Below are 22,500 nucleotides of genomic sequence, written 5' to 3'. Positions count from 1 at the left end.
AAGTGAACTTTCTCCGTCTTCCTTGCTGTTATTAAGTGTCTATTAATGGAGAAGTTTCAAAGGCCATCCTAAGGTATTACACGAGTTTTACTAATTATGTGAGATATTTTTAGATACGACTCGCACATGCGTGCGGAAGAGTCAGAAACGGTTTCCGTTTGAATTGTGGAATCAGTCTCTCTCTCTCTCTCTCTCTCTCTCTCTCTCTCTCTCTCTCGTGTGTGTGTATATATATATATATATATATATATATATATATATATATATATATATATATATATTAACGCGAATACCAGAGGAAAATGATAGGTAGAATATATATAAATAAATAAGCGAATAGTACAGGAAAATGATAGGTTGAAATCCAAGCGCTTTCTTTTCTACTAAGACATTGTCCAGGAACGAATGATTCGTTCCTTGACAATTTCATAGTAAAGACGAAAGCGATTGGATTTCTGCCTATCATATTCCTGTAGTATTCGCTTATTTAATGAGGTCATGTGCATCTACTGTGATTTTTAAGCATATATATGTGTGTGTGTGTGTGTAAAAGTCTGTGTGTATTTTATTCCGTTCCTTGATGAAGCCTGTTAAATCCGCCAGAAACTGATATACGGGACAAGAATAGATATACGAAACCATGTGAACGTTATCCAAAAGTTTAATGTGCGGTCATGAGCGGCTATGAGGACAGAATTTTGTTAGTTGTCGTCCGGGATGTGCCGTTTGCGTCAGTCTTTAATTCTCTCCCTACTGTCGTGGAAGCTTAGCTGGTGATTCACGTTCATTATGGGGCCCGAGATTCTCATGTTATCGAACTCTCACGTAGGATTCTCTCTCTCTCTCTCTCTCTCTCTCTCTCTCTCTCTATCTCTCTCTCTCTCTCTCTGATTTCATGGGCGTTTTTTGGTGTCAGTATAAAAATACAGTATTTGTTTAAAATATCGTTAGTTGTGTATATAATTATATCTATATGTACTTTATGTATGTATACATGTATAATATATATATATATATATATATAATATTTATATAATGTATATTTACTACAATTATACATAAATGGATCTTTCTATCATCATAACAATAGTCTTTGATTTTTTAACTGTCATCGAATCTCAAGAATATGTGGTATGCAGTGAGTGGTCATGATTTTAATTTTATAAGTGTTATATATAAGTACTCGCATACGCACAGACACACACACACACGTGTATATTACACATTGTTTATGCTTGTGAGCGCTTACACGAAAGCGACTTGCCCAGTGGTAACATTCATTTATATGTTCTGTTTCGTAACTGTAAATGGTTGTTGGTTGGGCCACGTTTGAGTGTCTGCGTTACGATTGATTGTTCACATTCTCGTTGGGTTTCTTGTCACTTTTCCGAAAAGAGCCCCTTGATTTAATCTGTTGGACACACTGCGGGGATGACCGGCATCCTAAAATGCTGCTTACATAACTCTTCGGCGTCAACGGGGATTCCGCTGAATCTATCTACTATACCTGGCACAGCTCATGTCCTGACACGCCTCCTTATGTTGGTCTATAATTAAAACATTTGATTTCTTTCTGGTTTCCTGAACGTCATCTGTTAAGATGTCTTGTTTTCGGCCACACATTGTGGCATTGCTCTCTCTCTCTCTCTCTCTCTCTCCCCTTATACAGGTGGCTGGCTGTAAGGGTGTCAATCCTGATTCTCTGTTGATAGATTGAACGAGGGTTTACCAGAATCACATCAAGCTATTTACGTTACTCATTAGAATACGTCATTTTCTCTCTTCGAGAGTTAGTTCTTTGTGGCTCTGGTTTTATTTCTTTTTACTCTGGTGGGAATGAATTGTGGAGGAGTTTCAAGAACGAGATAGTTATCTACCTGACGGAACAATTAAACTGTTCGATGAAACCACTAGGCACGTCGTGGGGCCGAATAATGAGTAACCCTTATACCTCAGACCTCCGTTGTAGTGACGCTGGTGTTTTTCGTTGGCTCGTTACGGATCACTGTCTTCAGGTATCGCGTGTCTTCCTCCCTTTGAGTAGACATGTCATACTTGATTGGCCCCTTCTGTCATTCGATTTCGTGCTTCCCCTTCCTGTTGTCCTTGAGTCTTCCTAGAGAATCCTTGAGTTGTACTTTTCAGCGACTCGGGCATCTGGTGGCAGGCAACCTTTTGAATTTTTTCCTTCTCTCATTTTGCCACCGACTCTCGTAGCCTTTCTGCTTCGAAGAGTTAGGCCTATCGCTTCATTTGGGCTGAGTTTCACGGAGTTTTTCGTTATTGTTTTTCGGCGCATGGCCAAGTCAATCGCTTTCTCTGACGAGAACTTGCGAAGAAGACTACCGAGACATTGAGGCGTCACGCTCGAGTAAGCATTTCGTATGTATTTGATGTTGACGCATTGAGATTCAGAAGTATTTAGGCTGGGTGTGTAGAAGCTTTCGAAACAGAAGCGTAAAATTCTTTTTCAATGACGTCATCCGTAGCTGTAAAGAAGATAGTGACAATAAATAAATTAAATAAATTTAAAGTGATAGAGAATGCACGCCAGTATTGAAAAGAAAGGGCAAATAATCTTCCATGTGTCTCAGCAGTTTTGGAAAGTATACTGAAGAAATAGTCTAGAAAGCGGTACTGTATTGTAATGACCAAGGACAGCTCTGGTTAATGTGGCTAGCAGTCTTTCGTAATAATGAGGGGCCACTTATAAAAATTACTCATATATAACAATTATTCCAAAATAATCTTGACCTTCATTCTGTTTTCCAACTTCCACCTTCGTATTTGTAAATATTTTTTTTTGTTATAAGCAGGGAAATATAAACAAAAGACTGTCGTTCTGCTCCGCATTCACTCAGTTCTACCTTGACTGGTGCCTGACTGGTGGTTGTCATGTGCCACAGGCAGATGTCGAAAGTTTTCATGATGTTCAATCCATGGGATTTTTTGGTGTGATTAACTCAAGTGGAGGCTTCGCTCTGGATAGGACCCCGTAGTGGGGCAGTACCGTCAGTGCACCTCATGCGGTGCACTGTAGATATTACTTAAGGTTCTTTGTAGCGTACCTGCGGCTCCTAGCTGCAACCCCTTTCGTTCCCTTTACTGTAAATCCTTTCATGTTCTCTTTTTCTTCCATCTTACTCTCCTGCCTCTCCTAACAATTGATTCTTAGGGCAACTGCTTTGAGGTTTTCCTCCTGTTAAACCTATCAGACCATTTACTGTCAGTTTCATCCCTGAATGAGCTCATGGGTCCCATTGCTTGTTCTTTGGCCTAAAGTATATATTCAATTCAATTCTGGGTGGTCATACAGAATCCTGCAAAGTTGGTATTTCTAGTAGTCCTAAATTTTTTCCCGTTTCAATACATTCCGGCTTTTTCAAAAGGGCGGCATATTTTTCTGAGTGACACTTCATTGAATGAAGGAAATAATAATTATATCTTCCAAGAATACCTACTTATTGACATATGGCGATCCATGCCATGTTTTTGAGATTTACTTTATCGTTGGGTATTCTTGAATGCTAGTTTTGAGCAGATTGCATTGCCGTAGCCTAGCTGCTTCCTGTTTATACGTATATTGGGTTGGATTCCGGTGCTTTATTTTTGGCGTAAACTTATTGATGGCAGTTCGTCATTCCAAGACTCAGACTGAAGACTACTGAGTCCCGAGGGTCAGAAAAGTGATTCTCTCTGGCTCCCTGAGGATTTCGTGCAATGGAAATTCCAAAGTCCAAGCGAAGATGCAATGCATTTCTACCCTAACATGATTCCCTTTGCATTTTAGTATACTTTCATCTATCAATTAAATTATTGTTGCTTATTCAATAAGTGAGATCTCTCCTGTCTGTATTTCCCTTTACATCCTCTTTTCTTCCTAATGAACACCATATTCTTTGTAAGCTTGAATTTCAAGTGAATGCCCCCTGTGTGCTTATTCCATATGAATAGAGTTCATTTTCAGAATAATGATCATAATAATAATAATGGTTAACGTAAACGTCATCCAATAGGCATTGGTGCATAAATCCGGCGTTATGTCATAGGCAAGGCCAAACAGTTACGCAAGCTGTTTAGTCATATAGGTTCGATATTGTGCGAGGTGCGAGTTTCATCCAGTGATGATACTGTTTGGGGCGCTATTGATCATTGCTGCTGCTTAGAATGCCTGTGTGGTTTTAACTGAAAGGAATATTTTAGACTTTACGGTAAACTACGCCTATTTGTCAGCGTTACTTTCGTTTGATGAGATGGCTGTGCTGGTTGACGTCTTGAAATAATGAAGCTAGCACTGTCTTCCTTCAATCAAGTGGTAGTGGTTGGGGTGTCGAATGATTTCACGTTGAAATGTCAGCTGTGATTCTACTTTCCAAAGGTGATCGTTGTTTGTTGTTATCCAAGTCATTCATTATAACTCCCAAAGGGTCTTACATTAATGTTGATAACTGGTGTCAATATTTCGTCAGGGATGAAACGGTTGTGTGTACACGGGAAATATAGGAGTAAGTTTATAGATTTATAGATCCGCTCGACTGACAACAATGATTAATGGTATAGGTTCGCTGGAATGACAGCGAACTATTAATAATTATTGAGGCCTACTGAAAGAAGAGGGGCGTTTTTGATTGTGGATATATAGGTCAGTAGAAATGACTGCACGTGCTAATAGATCCATGTTGCAGTGCTGTATCTTTAACTCGGAATTATTTATGCCTTTATCAAGTAAGAACCCGTCATAAATAAGTGAAAGTTATAAGGGTTTCCAATAAGTTTATTTTTTTAACGCTCGTATTTTTTATTTTTTTATTTTATTTGAATCTACAAATAAAAGCCCAGGAATAGCCCTTTCCCATGACTTGTGCTTTGATTATTGAAGATTTTCATGTAGCGCGCATTGAGGTTAATCGAAGAATTAACAGTTCAGTACCGGAACAAAGTGTACATCAATTGACTATTAATTAAATCTGAATAGATTTTTTTTTTCATATACTGATTTTGTAATTTTTTCCACAAACAAAATCATTTAAAGCTTTTTCAGCATGCTAGAGTTTTGTCTACAGCAGAAGGGCCACGCACAAAATGCAGGTGTGAGCGCGTATATAGGTTACATAGTTGGTGCCGTGTTGGATGGAAGAGATGGGCCGAGGAAAGCCGCCGCTTTCAGTCAGCTGTAGCCTGGAGCCTGTAAAATTCGAGTGAAATGTAGAATCCTCCTTCGTGTTCATTTGATATATGAAAAGAGATTTGCGAAATTCTCCAATGATTTCTCCTACACTTGGGGCGATGCATTTTTGAGTTATCTTCACTAAGCATCAGCATGGGCAGACAGACGTTCACGTTCGTACGCACAAGTTGTGTGTGTTTTTAACCAGACTTTTATTATTTAATATATGTGTGTGTGTATGATTTTAAATGAAGTACGTTGTATATTATATACGGAAGTTATTACCCATGCCCTTGGTTTTGCGAGTATGAGAGTTATTCATATAAAGTACAAATAAGGTGAAATTAGTTTACCTAAGCGTTGTTCTTATCCACTTTCGGAAGACAACCCCATTCCCTCCAACCCCCCCCCCCCCCCCCCCCCCCCCCCCCCCCCCCACCCCCCCCCCCCCCCCCTAACACACACACACACACACACACACACACACACACACACTCACTCACGAGTAAATAAATGCCATACGCCGTTGACTCTTAAAACTAGCGGCACACGTTACTCTGGCCGGGAAGGGGGGTTGGTCAAGACGCGTCTGGAAGTGTGAACAGTGTATTTGTATAAGAACACGAGACATACAGATGCCACTCGATTATCCTGTAAAACATCTGTTAGTGAACGCTCAGTCATTTAAGTACAGTGACCTTCCCGTTATGGTATACTTGAGTTGGGACGCACCTTGTCTGGTGGGGTACTACCTGACGTGGCAGGCGATCAGGTTCATAGAGGATGTTGCGGGGGCGTCTTTGCAGGCTGTGTGTTTCACCCAGTCATGTCCATCCCAACAGCTGTTGCGGAGCCAGGTCAGATAAGTGAATCGAGTCAGCTGTCTTGTTTTCCCGTGGCTGTCGGTCGTTTCTTCGAGCTTTTCCGGGGGGGGGTTGTCGGTGGAGTTTGTTAGGTTCGAGTATGATGCCAAGGTCACACATTCACGTATCAACGCACGCACGCCCCACGCATGAGCGGAAATTGGTAGTTGGCAACAGCTTACGTCAGTAAACCGTAAATGTAACGTAAAACTAACGTAAAATCGTAGACGTACGGTGACGAGTCGTCCGGGCGCTAAGCTCCGCCCACTAGGTCGCCGTAGCCCGCTCCAGTTTTGAAATGTTCAAAACAAGTCTTGGGTGGTCACGCCAAATGTCACCTGACGTAGCTCCAGGCATTGCACGTGGGAGCCACGGTGACTGCTGCAAGGTAAGCGCTAGGGTCACCAGCATCGTTCGCCGTCGTTGTTTTCTTTCCGCCGCGAAGCACGTGGGCCTCCTAATTGCGCTGTAGCCTACGGCGAAACCGATTCATACATTTACAACCCTGTACGACATGGCAGCGCTGTAGCGTGGTATAAAAGGTCAGGTCGGCGCCCTCAGGTCAGCTGTTGTTTCCGTCTCCCAAGACCAGCAGTTTCCTTCAAGCTCTCCACAGCGCCCTTCAAGATGCGAAACCAATCCTAAAAAAACGACCAAGGAAGGGAACCCATCAACGTCACATTCTTGCAGGACCCTTCTTTCGGCCCGGAAAAAAGACTACCATACAGCCCTACCCCTACAACCACTCCTGCAGACATTCAGGGCAGGGAAAATGTCAACTTCCACCTACAGGAGTCGGAGTTGGATGAGATTCTGACTGATGACAGCGACACGGAAACTCTCCATGAAGTTACCCCCATTGACGAGGGACAGAACGTTCCCTTGTCGAAGATAGTTATTTCTTCTGAATAGCAGTCTTACAATAATGGTGTAACAAATAATGTAAATATCTGAGAGGAATTCTTATATACATCTAAAAAATATTATCTTGAATAGGTAGAATTCCTATTTATTTCCAAGAATGTTTGATAAGTTATTAGATGTTATTCTATATCGCTTAAATATAAATCGCCCATAGTCAACAGTTTTATATGTCTAAGTGTATGTCTGAATGGTAAAATCGAAGCAAGAAAATTCTAGTGCTAGTCTTTTATAGTACTTATCCTATGTTCATTTATTTGTGATGTTACATTAATTACATATTATATATATTACAGATAGCTACTATCAAAAAGTTACCATAAAACTAAAATAGATAAATTTGTAGGAAAACAGCGAAGAGACGACCTGTTAAAATGATTGTTTACGGAACGGCAAGCTCTGTTCACAGGCCCGCCCTTTTGTACCCTGCGGCACCACACGGTGGGCGTGGTCCCTTGACGTGAAGTGACGTCCATAGAACATTACACATATCGGCGTTAGTTTCAGGTAGACGTCCGACCTTGCTTTCTTTTGCGCGTACATTTGCGGCGCCAATTTACGGTGCTGGCTTAACGTCCGTTAGCCCGTGTCGCTGTTTACCAGCTATTCAAGGTTCAATTCACCCGCGATGATGCCCACGATCCACATACGTGGGCATACGCCGTCGTGATACGTGAATGTGTGACCCCAGCATGCGGGAAACGAATAACATGCTCTGACAGAAGCATGCTGTTGGAAGTGCGCATGCGCAGTAGCTGCTATGGTTGTCTCGTTGTTTCCGATGTAAATAAAATTCTTCGGGCGTGACGATAAGCTACTCTTGTCTGTTTCAGGTTTTTTTTTTTTTTTTTTTTTTTTTTTTTTTTTTTTTTTTTTTTTTTTTGTGATAGACTATATTTCGTGTGTTTAAGTATATTTCTGTTATTTATTTTATTTATACAACTTTTTATCTCAGTGAAATTGATTACTGCTTTAATATTTGTATGTTTGAGTTTTTTGTAAATAAAAATGATTGAGATGACTATTTGTCTGTCCGTGCGCACTTTTTCTGTCCACCCCCAGATCTTCAAAACTACTGAGGCTAGAGGGCTGCAAATTAGTATGTTGATCATCCACTCTTCAATCATCAGGCATCTTAAATTGCAACCCTCTAGTCCCAGTAGTTTTTTAAATTTTATTTAAGGTTAAAGTTAGCCATGATCGCACGTCTGGCAACGCTACAGGACAGGCCACCACCGGACTATGGCTGACAACTTCTTGGCCCACGGCTCATGTAGCATTATACTCTGTACATAAAACTTGATTGCTCCCAATAACTTCGGCGCATCTTTTGACTTATTTTTAGTGGACTGTTAGGCAAGAAAAATGTTCCGACTATGATTGCTGAATGAAGAGGAAGCATCGATCGCTTTTGCTGCATCTCAGAGACGAGGAACAAAATGTGGCTGTGAGTCCTGTAGGATGCATTTTAAAGGATCACAAATCGGAGGTCTTGACCAACCCCGGGGGCGGGGGGGGGGGGGGGGGGGCGGTGGAGGTAGGTGAGAGACTGCCAAAGCTTGAGATGCTGATGTTGGAAAGAGAGAGAGAGAGAGAGAGAGAGAGAGAGAGAGAGAGAGAGAGAGCGCTAGCTGCCGGAAACTCCGACTCTTCCGCCACTTAGGAGAGAAAGGAAGCGATTTCGAAGGAAGTAGTTGACGGGATGATGATGTTGGACCTGGAGAAAACAAAGAGAAAGTACCGCCGACGGCGGCGGCGGCGAGCGACCGGTTCCGGGGAAAGAGGCGCATTTCTGTTGTTTTTCTCTCTCTCTGCCTCTCTGCTTTTCTTCTTCTTCTTCTTCTTCTTCTTCTTCTTCTTCTTCTTCTTCTGTTTGTTTGTTCGTCTGTCTCGCTAAATTCTCTCTTTGCTGTTTTTTGTGGTAATTTTACGCTTTATTCTGTGGGAAGCATCCTTAAAGTCTGTTTCTTCTTGAGAAGGGTGCCCATTTTGGACTATGATGATTATATATATATATATATAGATATAATATATTTTTTTATTATATAATATATATATATATATATATATATATATATATATATATCTATATATATAATATCTATATATATATATATATAATATATATATATATATATATATATATATATATATATATATATATATGTGTGTGTGTGTGTGTGTGTGTGTGTGTGTGTATTTCAGCGAAATAATGCACATGCACATACATGCATAGTGTGTATTTGTGCGTGTAGGGAGATGTGTAAGCTAGTGTCTGTGTTGTTATTTCGCTACGGTCCCTCCTGTGGTGCTTGCATTTCTTTTCCTTTTTGTCACACAAGTTCTTAGCTGCAGTACTCCGAGAAGTGTAAAGGAAAATCGATGTTAGATTGTGCGAGGTCTGGCAGAAATTGCCGTGGAAGTGCAGCGCTCTGACTATTATGCTTGTTTGGTGGCGGAGGACGGGGCCAGGTAGTAGTAGTAGTAGTGGGTCTGCCTCCGGCGGGACACCTTTTCATGGTTATGTGAATGAGTAACAAAGGGAATTATTGGAGTCGAACCGAAAAGGGTAGGAATCTCTCTCTCTCTCTCTCTCTCTCTCTCTCTCTCTCTCTCTCTCTCTCTCTCTCTGCCCTTTTTTTCTCCCCTTATTGGGGGTGGCCCCAGAAAGTGCTCTCTCTATCGATCTTGTTTTCAGGAAGCATTTTCGTATGAGGATGCAAATTTCATGAATCACTATATATGCATATATATAAATATGTGTGCGCGTGTGTGTTATATCCGAATATTAATACCAGAGCTTCATAATGCTTTGATAATTATCAGGGACGCTCTAGAATGAGAAGTATGAGAATAAAATATACCCAGAAATACTATGTAAAGGTGGTAAACGTATCAAGATATACTTTGAATGTGCATCGCTGTTTAGATTTGTTTTCCCCACTATGCTATTACATTTACATATACACTAGTATGGCTATACTTTCCAAAATGACGGTAGTCTGTTAGAGGGTCGAGACAGCAAGTCCCGTTCTAAGAGAGAGGGTCGAGACAGCAAGTCCCGTTCTAAGAGAGGGGGTCGAGACAGCAAGTCCCGTTCTAAGAGAGAGGGTCGAGACGGCAAGTCCCGTTCTAAGAGACGCTACTTACCGTCCTGAATCTCAGACCGGGGCGCTGTCCTTCTGCATGACCGTTTGACGACTATACTCTGTTTTTTTCCATCTGTCCATCCGCCTGTGGTGTTTTTGTATGGTAACACTGCGTCCCGGTCTTTAGACAGTTATATTCAGCTTACATTCAACGATTATAAAATATCCTATTTCGAATATTAACGGTGTAATTCTCATACAGTAAATTATTAAAAACACTTTCAGTTGCAAATGTACACCCAAATATCCTTTTATTTACCTAAAACTTACACATAGCGTAACTATCTAAAGCCCGGGACGCAGTGTTACCATACAAAAACACCACAGGCGGATGGACAGATGACAAAAAACAGAGTATAGTGGTGAGAGAGTCTGGCCCTATGCACGGCCACAGCGGCCTTGTGATGGACGATCCAAATCTTGCGGTTTTTTTTTTTCAGACATCAAGCTTTGTTTTATGTAGAAGCCTTCGTCTGTCTGTTGAGCCTTTTATTTGCATTTTTCACTTCTTGGCATTCTTTTTCTGCAGAGGCTTTTCTGTGCAAGTTAATGTCCTTTAGGCCTGTTTCATGTGATTGTTATTTTGAATAATTCTAGCTGTCTTGTTTATGCTTTTGTGTAATGGTTTTCTCATAAACAGTTCTCTGTGACGAAGGAGTTTCACATTAGATGGTACTTGGTAAGTCTGAGCCATTTTTGTTTTTGTTTTTGCATTATATTTATTATGAGGTCTTTGCCAAGTCTCGGTTTAGGATGTTGCCAATCTGGCCCCGGGTGAATGATGATATAACTGAGGAGGTCTGTTCCAACATAAAGGAAGTCAGAGGAGGTTATAGTGAATTAACTATTGGAAACTGATATGGGACGAATTATTTGTTCCTAGATAATTGGCTGAAACGTGTGGCTAACACAAAGCGCCTTCATCTAGCCAAAAGGCACCAGAAGTAAGAAAAGAGTTGGGAAGGAAAAAGTGAGCCTAACCTTGAAATATGAGTTCTCATCCAGTAAGACGTGTTTTCTATTTTGAGATGGGTGCATGGGAGAATCAACTAGAAAAGAATACAATTGCCATCCAGACCACGGTTACTAAAAAAAAAAAAAAAAAGTTATGAACCTGCTACGGGAAATTGAAGCCCTTGTGGTACAAGGAGCTTGGCCGGGAAGTTGCATAAATGGAATCTTCTTCAAGTTTAATTCATGGAAATGAGCACCATTTTCAGCTTATGTCTGTATAATGAATCCGCTTAGGTGGACTTATCTCATTAAAAATGCGTCTTTGCAGTTGGCTGGGTAAGAAATTCAGGGCAGTAGGTATGATTCTGTTGTAGGTGATGCAGTGGTCCTAAGTAACTGGAGGGGTTGGTGGGTGTTTCTGAAAACCTGCTTGTCCTCACTGAATCTGTTCATTGCTCAAGTATGGGCTCACACCCTCATAGGCGCCACTTTCATTTTCATATTGTCCCACCCCCGTCCATGGGATTCTGTCAGTTCTAGAGTATGACTGCAATGGTTTGATCCTGTGATTACCTTACTTTCTTTTTTAGTTCTAGTTACGGAGAAAAGGTCTAACGTCGATGAACGTAGTAGTTTCCTTGCTGGGTAACAGCTATCCATTTATTCACTCAATTTCGGTAGATGATGATTTTTTTTTTTTATATTATATATTGGAACCTTACATAGTGAAAATTTTGAAATTAGATGAATATAAAGGTTAATGTAGTGTAAGTTTTTGACAAATTGGTGATATTTGTGCCGAAGTGCTTGCTGCTTGTATGGGAATGGATAAACATCAACACAACCCCCCCCTATTCTTTGCGACGCCATGCGACATAAATCAGTAAATAAACCTTGTATGTAACGGGTAAAAGTTTGTTATTCGAGTGACATAAGGTTTGAAAAGTTCTTATAACACTATTCGCTTCTGGAATATGGAATTCTCTGCCTTTCTCTGTGTTTCACAAATTATTTGACCGCCATCTTTTAAAGAGTCGAGTTTGTCGACATGTGTAGAGCGACATTCATTAATCTCACTTTCATGTTTGACTTTTATTTATTTATATATTTATTTATTTTTGTCGACATGCGCGTCTCCCTCTTAACCATAAATAAAAATGTTTAAAGTTAACTTGATAGAAGGCAGTAGGCTAATCAGATGTAGCCAAACTAAGTTGCTAATTCTTGAAAGCGTCAAGACTCGGACCCTTTAAGAACTTACGGCACCTAGTGAGTGACGTTCTTTCTATAAATTGGAATTGTTGGATTACTATAAAGGTAACTTGAGCGAACTGCACACTGAAAGAAAATGCCCATCTTTAGCAGACAGCTTGTACTGATTGTGTGTGTGTATTGCAATCAGAAAGCGCCTTCTTGGCCAAAGCGAACTGCATGCCTTCCTGAAACAGTAAACCGAAAACCTTTTGATATTTTAGAGGTTGATTTGTGAAATACTTTCGAGTGATTTACTGTCGCCTAAAGAGAAATATCTTTATTGTTAATTTTAAAATGAGTCGTAAACAGCCCAAGTATTTATTCATTTATTCAGTATTTTCCCCATTGACCCGTTTAGTTTTGACGTTCAGTGTGGATGCAAGGAGGTCTCCCATCAAAATTTCTGGCTATGTCAGCATTCCTGGTCCCACCTCTTTATGACAGGCATTAATTTAGTCATACATTTTTTCATAATGTTGTAGGGGAGTTGAAGGAAAGTGTTATTTGAAGTTGGATCCGAAAGACTTATGAAATCGTTTGAATAAATCTGATTCCCAGGTGTCTTGAAGACCGTTAGGTTTTGTAAGGTAGAAATAACTCTTGGGGAAAAAAGTATCGATGTGATGCTACCGACGAGGTGTACGTAGATAAAACTTATCGATGAAGTATGTTCACGATAAGGCTATCGGGCAAATTACTTGCTGGTTGGAGTCACTGTTGTCGATTGTCAAATGTAAAGCATTCAAAATGCACTTCTTTCTACACATGACTTTAGCCAAAGGTTTCATTCTTGACTCCACTGCCAATGCCTCTTGGTGCTAGTCTGAGAGTCTCTCTCTCTCTCTCTCTCTCTCTCTCTCTCTCTCTCTCTCTCTCTCTCTCTCTCTGAGAGTGAGTCAAGGACCTTAATACTATGATTATAAGCCTTAGTTGGTAACTTCTAGTTGAAAGATTATGATTTATACTTTATGAATGGATTGACTTATATTTTGTACTTTTATGGATTGGCTTACATATACTTTTATGAATTGGTTTACATTTTAGACTTTTATGGATTGTTCTTGTGGATTTTTCTATATTTAATGGTACTTTACCGAATCGACTTTTTTTTTTTTTTTTTAATTTTATGAATTGACTTACATATTAGGCTTTTATGAATTGACTTGCATTATATAGTTTTATGTATTAGTTTACATTTAAGACATTTTCGCAATAATTTTGCCTTTCTTATTGTTCTTTATAAAACTCAATTTCTTTTTCTTTTTCTCTTACAGAACGCAACAACAAGATAAATGAATGACCGATAGTTGTGATCGTTTAGGTGAGTATACCATCTGAGGGCTTATCTGCTTGGTTAGTGAATGTTGTGGAGTCTCTCTCTCTCGTCTCTCTCTCTCCTCCTATCTCTCTCCTCGCTCTCTCGTCTCTCCTACTCTCTCCTCTCTTCTCTCTCTCTCCTTCTCTCTCTATATAGATATATATATACTATATATAATATATAATATAAGAATAGATATATTTATTAATATATGTATGTATATACTTACTTTTATACTCGTAGAAACTGTTGGCAGCTTCAAATGTTTGAATGTTTTGTAGGTTTTGCAGTATACTGCTTCTTGCATTTATTATTATTATTATTATTATTATTATTATTATTATTATTATTATTATTATTATTATTATTATCATCATCGATGAAATTGTTGAAATATATGATTATTGTTGCACAGAGCCTTTCAGTCAGTCCTCAGCTTTTATTATTGATTTGAGCTTAGTAGTCTCTTATTATTTAATCAGAGGTGAGAAGACTCACGGAATCTGTCTGCATAGCTTTTGAGCCGTGGTTATTATCGCTGTTATCATCAGAAATAATGACTTTGTTAGCAGAGTTGATTATACATTTCCCTTCCTTTATGTCATTAGTTTTTCAATGTTAAAATTCTTTTCGGGACTTCATGTGGCAAACTCACAGGACAGATATAAAGTCAACTTTACTGTTGCAGTCGTAGAATTATTGATGCAGCGTATGTTATTGTTTAAGTTGGCATTGTTAAATAATATGCATTAATTATTATTATATTATGATTATTATTATTATTTTTTATTTTTTATTACTGAATATTGATGCAGCAATTATTATTCATTATTGTTATTAAAAAAAAGAAGTGCCTAAAATGAGACCAGAAGAAACAAAGCAGTGAAGCATGAAATAGAAATGTTATTGAGGGCCATCTGACCTTCTTAAGAAACGGCGCGGCGTCGCGGCGGCCAGCGGAAGGAAAGGCAAGGAAAGAAAAGTAGAAGAAAAGAGCAAAACTGGTCTTAGCTGGTACTGGTACGAAGCTTCACGACGACGCTAGGAGTAGGACGGGTTCATTGCGTATCTTGCTTGGGACACCAGACCTGTGGGATGAGAGACTTCTTGTACTGCAGTCGGAGACATTGCTGAATGCAGTATTCGTTGCACGATGTGCATTTGCGTTTGGTTTGCGCGCATGCTTGCTTCATTTAAATACCTCCTTTTCTTATTTGTTTATTGACCGATTTACCGGCTCGTTTCTTTCAGAACAGACATAATTTGGAGCTTTTAAATAGATTGGCGTTCCATATTTTTGTTGACATTTTTTGCATTATGATTGTTGATAAACGACCAACTATTCGTATAGAGAAAAACACGTAGCCATTATCAAACCGAGCAACATTTCACAGGTAAAATACTGATATATAAATGTGCTTAAAAAATCTCAGTAGATGCACGTGACTTCATTAAATAAGCGAATACCACAGGAAAATGATAGGCAGAAATCCAAGAGCTTTCGTCTTTACTAAGTCATTGTCAAGGAACGAATGAAATACAGTTGGAAAGAAAGTTATCAGATAAACAAAAAGATCAAGAATACCAGATGGTTAATTGTCAAAAGGGTAAAAATCAAAGATATAATCCAGGATTATCGGAAATCACACGGTCTCAAACCTAAGCATAGATTTAACCCTAACAGAAACTACAACGTATCCATATAGTCCAAAACGTGTAAAAACTGAATATATTAATTTTGTTGCTTATATTTATTTACAACTTTTTTTCATTATGAAGGCATCAAGTTCAAATAAACCAAGACATAGATGTAGAACATTTCCATTATTTGACTTGATGAAACAAGATTCAATGATATTCCTTTTAACTGTGTCATTACATGGGATTAAGGCTCTTGCTTGACTCCAGTTAACAGGATGATCTAAAGCTTTCATATGTACGAATATACGCAAACTTATATATAAAAATGAATTTTATCACATCACCGTGATTCATATGCCCCTTTAATATCCAATTCGCTCTACCTTGGAATTAATATATATTATTTTCATATATATTATTCGAAGGGGAATTTTATCGTAGATAATAAGTTCATCGTCTCGTGGGATCGAACCACGGAAGACAAGTACTCGGGACTGCAGTGACGCGCCTTAAACATGTATATATATGTGTGTGTATATAATATATAATATAGATATAATAATATTATTATATATATATATTATAAATAAAATTTAAAAACAATATATATATATATATATAATATATATATATATAATATTATATAAAGTCATATCACTTTTCCGTGATTCATATACATATATCGAGCTACAATGTCCTTTAATATCTAATTCGCTCTACCTCGGAATTAATAATATTTTCATATATGCTTAACCGAAGGGGAATTTTTTCTCGATAATAGACCTGCCTGGATCGGAACGCGAACCCAGGATCCTTTCAAATCCAGGAACGTCAGTGAATCTTTTACCTACTACACTACCGCGAGAGGTTAGGTAAAAGCTTCACTGACGTTTCCTGGATTTGAAAGGATCCTGGTTTCGCGTCCCGATCCAGGCAGTCTATTATCGAGAAAAAATTCCCCTTCGGTTAAGCATATATGAAAATATATTAATTCCGAGGTAGAGCGAATTAGATATTAAAGGACATTGTAGCTCGATATATATATATATGTATGTATATATGTATGTATGTATGGATGTTGTATGTATGTATTATGTATTTATGTATGTTGTATGTATGTATAATATATATATATCTATATATTCTATATATATATAGATAGATAGATAGATAGATAGTAGATAGATAGATAGATAGATAGATAGATAGATAAACACAGAGAGAGAGAGAGAGAGAGAGAGAGAGAGAGAGAGAGAGAGAGAGAGAGAGAGAGAGAGAGAGAGAGGATAAAAGGTTGCTGGCAATACTCTTAAGACATTTAGAAGCAAACTGTATACAGTGGAACAGTATTAAAAAAGAAATTAATTGGTTTTACAAACAGAACTAAGGTTGAAGAAGTACAAAACTTTTAATGCTATGGAGGTCATACCATTTGAGGTGGTCTTCAGGTGAGGAACACCTGGCCAAGGAACCTGGCTTGGATTACTCGGGTGGGTACTGGATAAACGAAGGAGAGACAAAGCATAGCAACAGGGATGACGGAGGTCTTTGAGTTTCTTAAATCTGCCCTGAACATCTCGTGCAGATGTGATTAGATGTGATTGAGAGGCTGTAGACATGGCTTCAATAATGTTGTCTCTCTTGCTAAGTTTCACTAACGGAGCCGGTAAGAGATTTCAAGAGACTTTATTTTTACTTCATAATACTAATAGTACTGCTGTGGAACCAGTCGGTTTCAAATGATTTTTCACTTAAGTGAGCAAAAAGAGAATAATTATTTCAGCCAGTTCCAACTCATAGTCTGATTTTAATACATTAATTGTCTTCCCCAAATAGAATCATTCTTTTACTTTAATTAGAGTTTTGTAAACAGTGTTCGTACTCTGGTGGAGTTAGTTTCTATTATATATATATATATATATATATATATATATATATATATATATATATATATATATATATATATATATAATTACTGACTGTGTTATGAGAAGAGGTTGTGTTCATGGAAAATTTCAATATTAATAATGACTAGGCTGATAATATAAAATAAGATGATGTTCTCGGGTTATTTTGGCTTGCTCTCACTGTTATTGCCACATCAATGTGGTGGGATGCAGTATTCCAAATATGAACTTGACCTTACTACCTACTTTCCTAAAGTTCTGTAGTTCGTTTTCCAAGAGATCAGCACTGACAGCATAGAATGCTCGCGAGAATGTTTAGGAGTATATAAGGTTGTTTGTGTTATGGTGTTCAGATAAATAGCGCGCATGAGTCAGTTTTGTTGTTGTTTTGCTGTATATACTGTATTAACGCTTGAGATTGTTCTCGTCTGATAACTGTCTCGCAAGGGCAGACAGACCTCCATCTACGACTTCCAAATCAGACGTAAATTTTCATAGATTGGACTGGTTCTTTCAGTTTGTCAAAGTTTTTATATGCACATCTATTCTTTGCGTGTGGGACCATTTACAGGTGTTTGATTTACTTAGGAAACTCATGGAAAGGATTTTAATACCTTTTCATCTCTGTATTTTCACTTGACTACTTCTTACTTCTTCCTAATGAACACCATTTTCTTTTGAAGCTGGAATTTCAAGTCAGTGACCCCTGTGGGCTTCTTCCATATGAATAGGTTTCATCTACCGAATAATAAATTTTTTTTCTTGTGCACAGTATTTACTACAATCACTCATGCATTTACTACTACTATAAAGTAAGTCTCAAGATTTAAGCTGGGGTTTCAAGAAGGGTTTGGTAAGCTTGATTGAATTTACAACTTCAGTTTTCATCATAACACGAAAGCTGAACGACGCCAGGAAGTCTGGTGACATTAATTCGTTTCATGAGCCATTCGCTGAAATGACTAACGTGTGCGTCATTGTCACGAAATACTTATCTTGTATTTGCCAGGTACTTACGAAGTAACGAACTTTCCTTTGTGTGAAGAAGCGTTTCTGTGCGAACATTTTGAATGGATTTTCGTCGTCTTTTCGTTGTGCATACGTGGACTTTTGATTTGATTTATAAATTAGGAAGTTGACATTGAAAATTATGGCCAAGATCAGTTTCTCTTTCATCTTGTGGGAAACTTCGAGTCAGATACGGCTGGTGGTTGTACTTCTTACGATGAGATTTCAAGAATTAGTCATCGGATTTATCCCGGTCGTAGTTTTTGCACTTTCTGACTTGGATTGTGGATTCATGTAGCTTGTGTCTTGCATGGCTGTCAGGACAATATTAGACCAGGTTAACCTAATGTAACAAGTAATATTAGGTGAAAAGAGTGAGGATTAATTCTTATACAAGGTATCTTCGTATCTTCAAAAGCGGGAATACATTCTCTCTCTCTCTCTCTCTCTCTCTCTCTCTCTCTCTCTCTCTCTCTCTCTCTCTCTCTCTCTCTCTCTCTCTCTCTTGCAACAATAAAAATTGAAAGCCCCAAGCCATTTAATGCCCCCACTTATATAAATGGGTTATATAGCATGTTCTTCCCTTTTCTTCATTAGTTCAACAAAGAATGTACTATTACAGTTAAGTTAATTTGCCGTAATATATCCCGGTAATGTGGCCGTCGTCACTTGAACCGTGTATGGTGTGCGTTTCCTTTGACACCGCTGATCTCTGTTCAAGGCCTGGCAGGCAGTCTTGTTCCCAACACTTTCTACTGATGAGAAAGTTCCACGTTGGCCGAGTGCATTTCGCGCTCGCCTACCAATCTGGTGGTCCGAAGTTCGATTCTCGGCTCGGCCAACGCGGAACCAGAAGAATTTATTTCTGGTGATAGAAATTCATTCCTCGATAAAATGTGGTTCGGATCCCACAGTAAACTGTGGGCCCCGTTGCTAGGTAACTAATTGGTTCCCAGTCTCGTAAAAATATCTAATCCTTCGGGCCAGCCTTAGGAGAGCTGTTCATCAGCTCAGTGGTCTGGTAAAACTAAGATATACTTAACTTTTTCTACTGATGAGACCTCGTGTAGTGTGGTTCGTCTTCTCATGTTTTCTAGACCTTTTCGTGCCCCTCATTTTGATCGAAATGGTTTATTTTATCGTCGTCTTTTTCCTTCTATGTGCAAACAGCCTTTGATTTATAATATCTCCATTGAATCGTGATGAAGTGACGTCACTTGGAGGATTGTAAGATACCTTCTGAAGAGGCTGTTTATAAATTGAGTGATATCATTTATATATTTATAGGATAATTGCAGGGGAGGATTTCAATAATTTTGTGTATTAACCTCTATTTTATGGTGCCGAGGTAATGTAAACCAATCAATCAGTCCACCTTATGTGATGAACGCGTAAGCTGTGATGAGACTTGCATATGTCATCCTCGAAAATGTAGTCTCATCGCAGCGGATTTTATATCATGAAATAACTGAAAACATCCCCTAGGCCTACTCACATGTAATGAGGTTTTGTTGTATTTACACATCTCTTAGGCCAACGCAAATATCATCAAGTTTTATTTCATTTACAAATGCGACATTTTCACAACCCTGCGATGTTTTCATCATCATCTCGAGAGTTTCGCAGTTGTTCAGACCGACCAGAGAGAGAGAGAGAGAGAGAGAGAGAGAGAGAGAGAGAGAGTCTTGCTCAATGTTCAATTACAGGACGCAATTACTGGGTTCATTGCACTGCCTGTGACTCATTACTTTGTCGCATGTGACATCGGAGACTTTACTCCGTTATCAGCTTTATTCATCGCCGAAATGGAAAACTTCACCCAGTTCCTCGCTTTAGACCTTTTGGTTCCTCGCGAGAACCGAGAAGGTGGTCCGCGCGCAGGCCGATAGGCACACTCGGCGAACGTTGTCGTCTGTGTCATTCGCACGTCAATTATTTCCACGTGCAGATCAATTAGGTTGTTCGTGCCTTTGCTTTCCGTTTGCCCTGTCTCTCGTTCGGCTTTCGTTTGTACGCCTTGGATATTTTGAGAGGTCATTTGTTGACGGTCGAAACCTGTACTTAAGAGCACGATCCCTAATGACTCCTAACACAAAATAAGACATTATTATTATTATTATTATTATTATTATTATTATTATTATTATTGTTGTTGTTGTTGTTGTTGTTGTTGTTGTTGTTGTTGTATTATATATAGTTTTGTTTTTCTTTTTAACCGCAGTCATCGTAGTCGACTGTGTTGTGGGGTTCCGGGTTGCATCTTGCCTCCTCCTCCTCATTATTATTATTATTATTATTATTATTATTATTTTGTTAAAAATGACTGCTGCTTCAGCACTATTAATCTTATAAAGAGTCTTCTCTATCTTTCTGATGACGGCTTTCTCGTTGTTGCTTAGACTGGCGAGCAACGCACCAAAGGGCATGGTAAAATTCGGTTGAGTCATTTGATTTATTATTGCTTATACAATTCTCTCTCTCTCTCTCTCTCTCTAACGCGACGTTTCCTCCTGATCGACAGGACATTATCAAGCGATAACTGCTGAGGGACTGAATTCCAGTGGTTGTTGTTTTTGATTTAGCTGACCTTGTGTCAGCACGGGCTCTTGCTCACAGAGCAGCCCGTATTCCAGTGGCGAGTCCTTCTCCTGTTGTTGTTTAAGATTAAGCTGGCCTTGTGCCAGCACGGGCTCTTGCTCACAGAGCAGCCCGTAAAATCCTTCTCCTTTTATCGTGGTGTTGCGAGCTCTCCAGTACGGTCAGAGCACTTCTCCGGTAGGTCGAGTTTTTATTGGTTCCCGGGAAGGTGACTCATACGGCGGGCGTTGACAAGTCTTGCAGACCTTCTCAGGTAGGGGGTATCACCGGGAGCCTCTTGATTGGCTTCCACCTGCGTGACGTCACCCCTGGTATTATTCTCAGAAAGATAGAGAAGACTCTTTATAAGATTAATAGTGCTGAAGCAGCAGTCATTTTTAACAAAACATGTCTACGAGAGGGTCTCCTTCCGAAATTATATTATTATTATTATTTATTATTATTATATTATTATTATATTATTATTATTATTATTATTATTATTCTCATAGTAGGACGAATCTTCAAATGGAGAAACAAATCCACAGTTATATAAATGTACATATATTTAAATGTAAAACTTTGAAGTTTTAAATTTAAATATATGTACATTTATATAACTGTGTATTTGTTTCTCCATCATTATAATATAAGGACATATATTTCTTTGCACATTTATCGGAATTGACAGTTTAATTATTGTCTGTAAACTACAGCAGTACACTACGATGCTGTTTGTTTGTTGTTGTTGTTGTTGTTAAATTTGGGGCAGTTTTAGAGATCTAGTGGGATAGGAAAATGAATTCATAAGTGTATTAATAAAATTGGATATGGTTGAGACTATGATTAAGAGAGAGAGAGAGAGAGAGAGAGAGAGAGAGAGAGAGAGAGACTAGTATTACATAAGGAAGGAGCACAGATCGAATTCATTAGTGTATTAATAAAATTGGATTTGGTTGAGACAATGAGAGAGAGAGAGAGAGAGAGAGAGAAGGGGTAAAAGGTTCTCAGGAGGTTTAAAAATTTAAGAGGAAATGATGAATAGCATCAGCAAGAGACCGACCGAATCCCAACACGTTCAGTTGGACCCGGGAGACATTTTGCTCGAAACGCCAACGAGACGTGACCCTACGAATCAACGCCCTTTTATTGCACCTCTGTTCATATTCTCTTTTTTCCCATCTGACTTTCCACCCTCTAACAATTGTTCCATTGTGTAATTACGAGGCTTTTCTCTAGTAATACATTAAAAACCTGTTGACCATCAATTAACCTTTCAGCGGCGAATGACCTGATAGGTCCCAGGGCTTAGCCTTTGGCCTAAATCTACATATATTCTATTTTAGTCTACGAACCAACCGTCAGTCTTGAGAACTGCCCGACGAAGCGCGCCCATCGCGCTTGGTTTCAAAAGGGCAAATGCCAAAGGGATGGGCAAGTTCATGCCCTTTACTAGCCCACGCTGGAGGAAAACTAGAAAAAAAAAAAAAAGGATAAAATAACACATTGCCTCGGCCGTATGATGCCTTTAAGACGTGTGTGTGTGTGTAGTGGACGTATATATGTATATATGTATGTATATGCATATGTATATATATGTATTACAACAACTATATATATATATATATATATAATATAAATAATATATTAATTAATATTATATATGTATATATATAAATAAATATAATATATATATATATATATATATATATATATATTATATATATATATTATATATATA

The 22,500-nt window shown here is 38.6% G+C and overlaps 1 protein-coding gene across 19 annotated transcripts in view; it reads left to right on the top strand.

Annotated features, from left to right (window-relative positions):
- The window catches only part of LOC135226765 (plasma membrane calcium-transporting ATPase 3-like), a 538,460-nt gene that overhangs the window by 326,222 nt on the left and 189,738 nt on the right, over positions 1 to 22,500 (top strand). For 18 of the 19 annotated variants that reach the window (XM_064266580.1, XM_064266568.1, XM_064266575.1 and 15 more), the window contains one exon: positions 13,583 to 13,629. The gene's annotated coding sequence lies outside the window, so the exon portion shown is untranslated. Of the gene's footprint in view, positions 1 to 10,754; positions 10,780 to 13,582; positions 13,630 to 22,500 lie in introns of those variants that run through there. The other variant, XM_064266546.1, reaches the window with a different exon arrangement.

The sequence above is a fragment of the Macrobrachium nipponense genome, chromosome 20 (assembly GCF_015104395.2).
Source record: "Macrobrachium nipponense isolate FS-2020 chromosome 20, ASM1510439v2, whole genome shotgun sequence".
Lineage (NCBI taxonomy): Eukaryota > Metazoa > Arthropoda > Malacostraca > Decapoda > Palaemonidae > Macrobrachium > Macrobrachium nipponense.
Note: the sequence above shows the minus strand (reverse complement) of the source record. Positions and strands in the feature narration are given on the sequence as shown.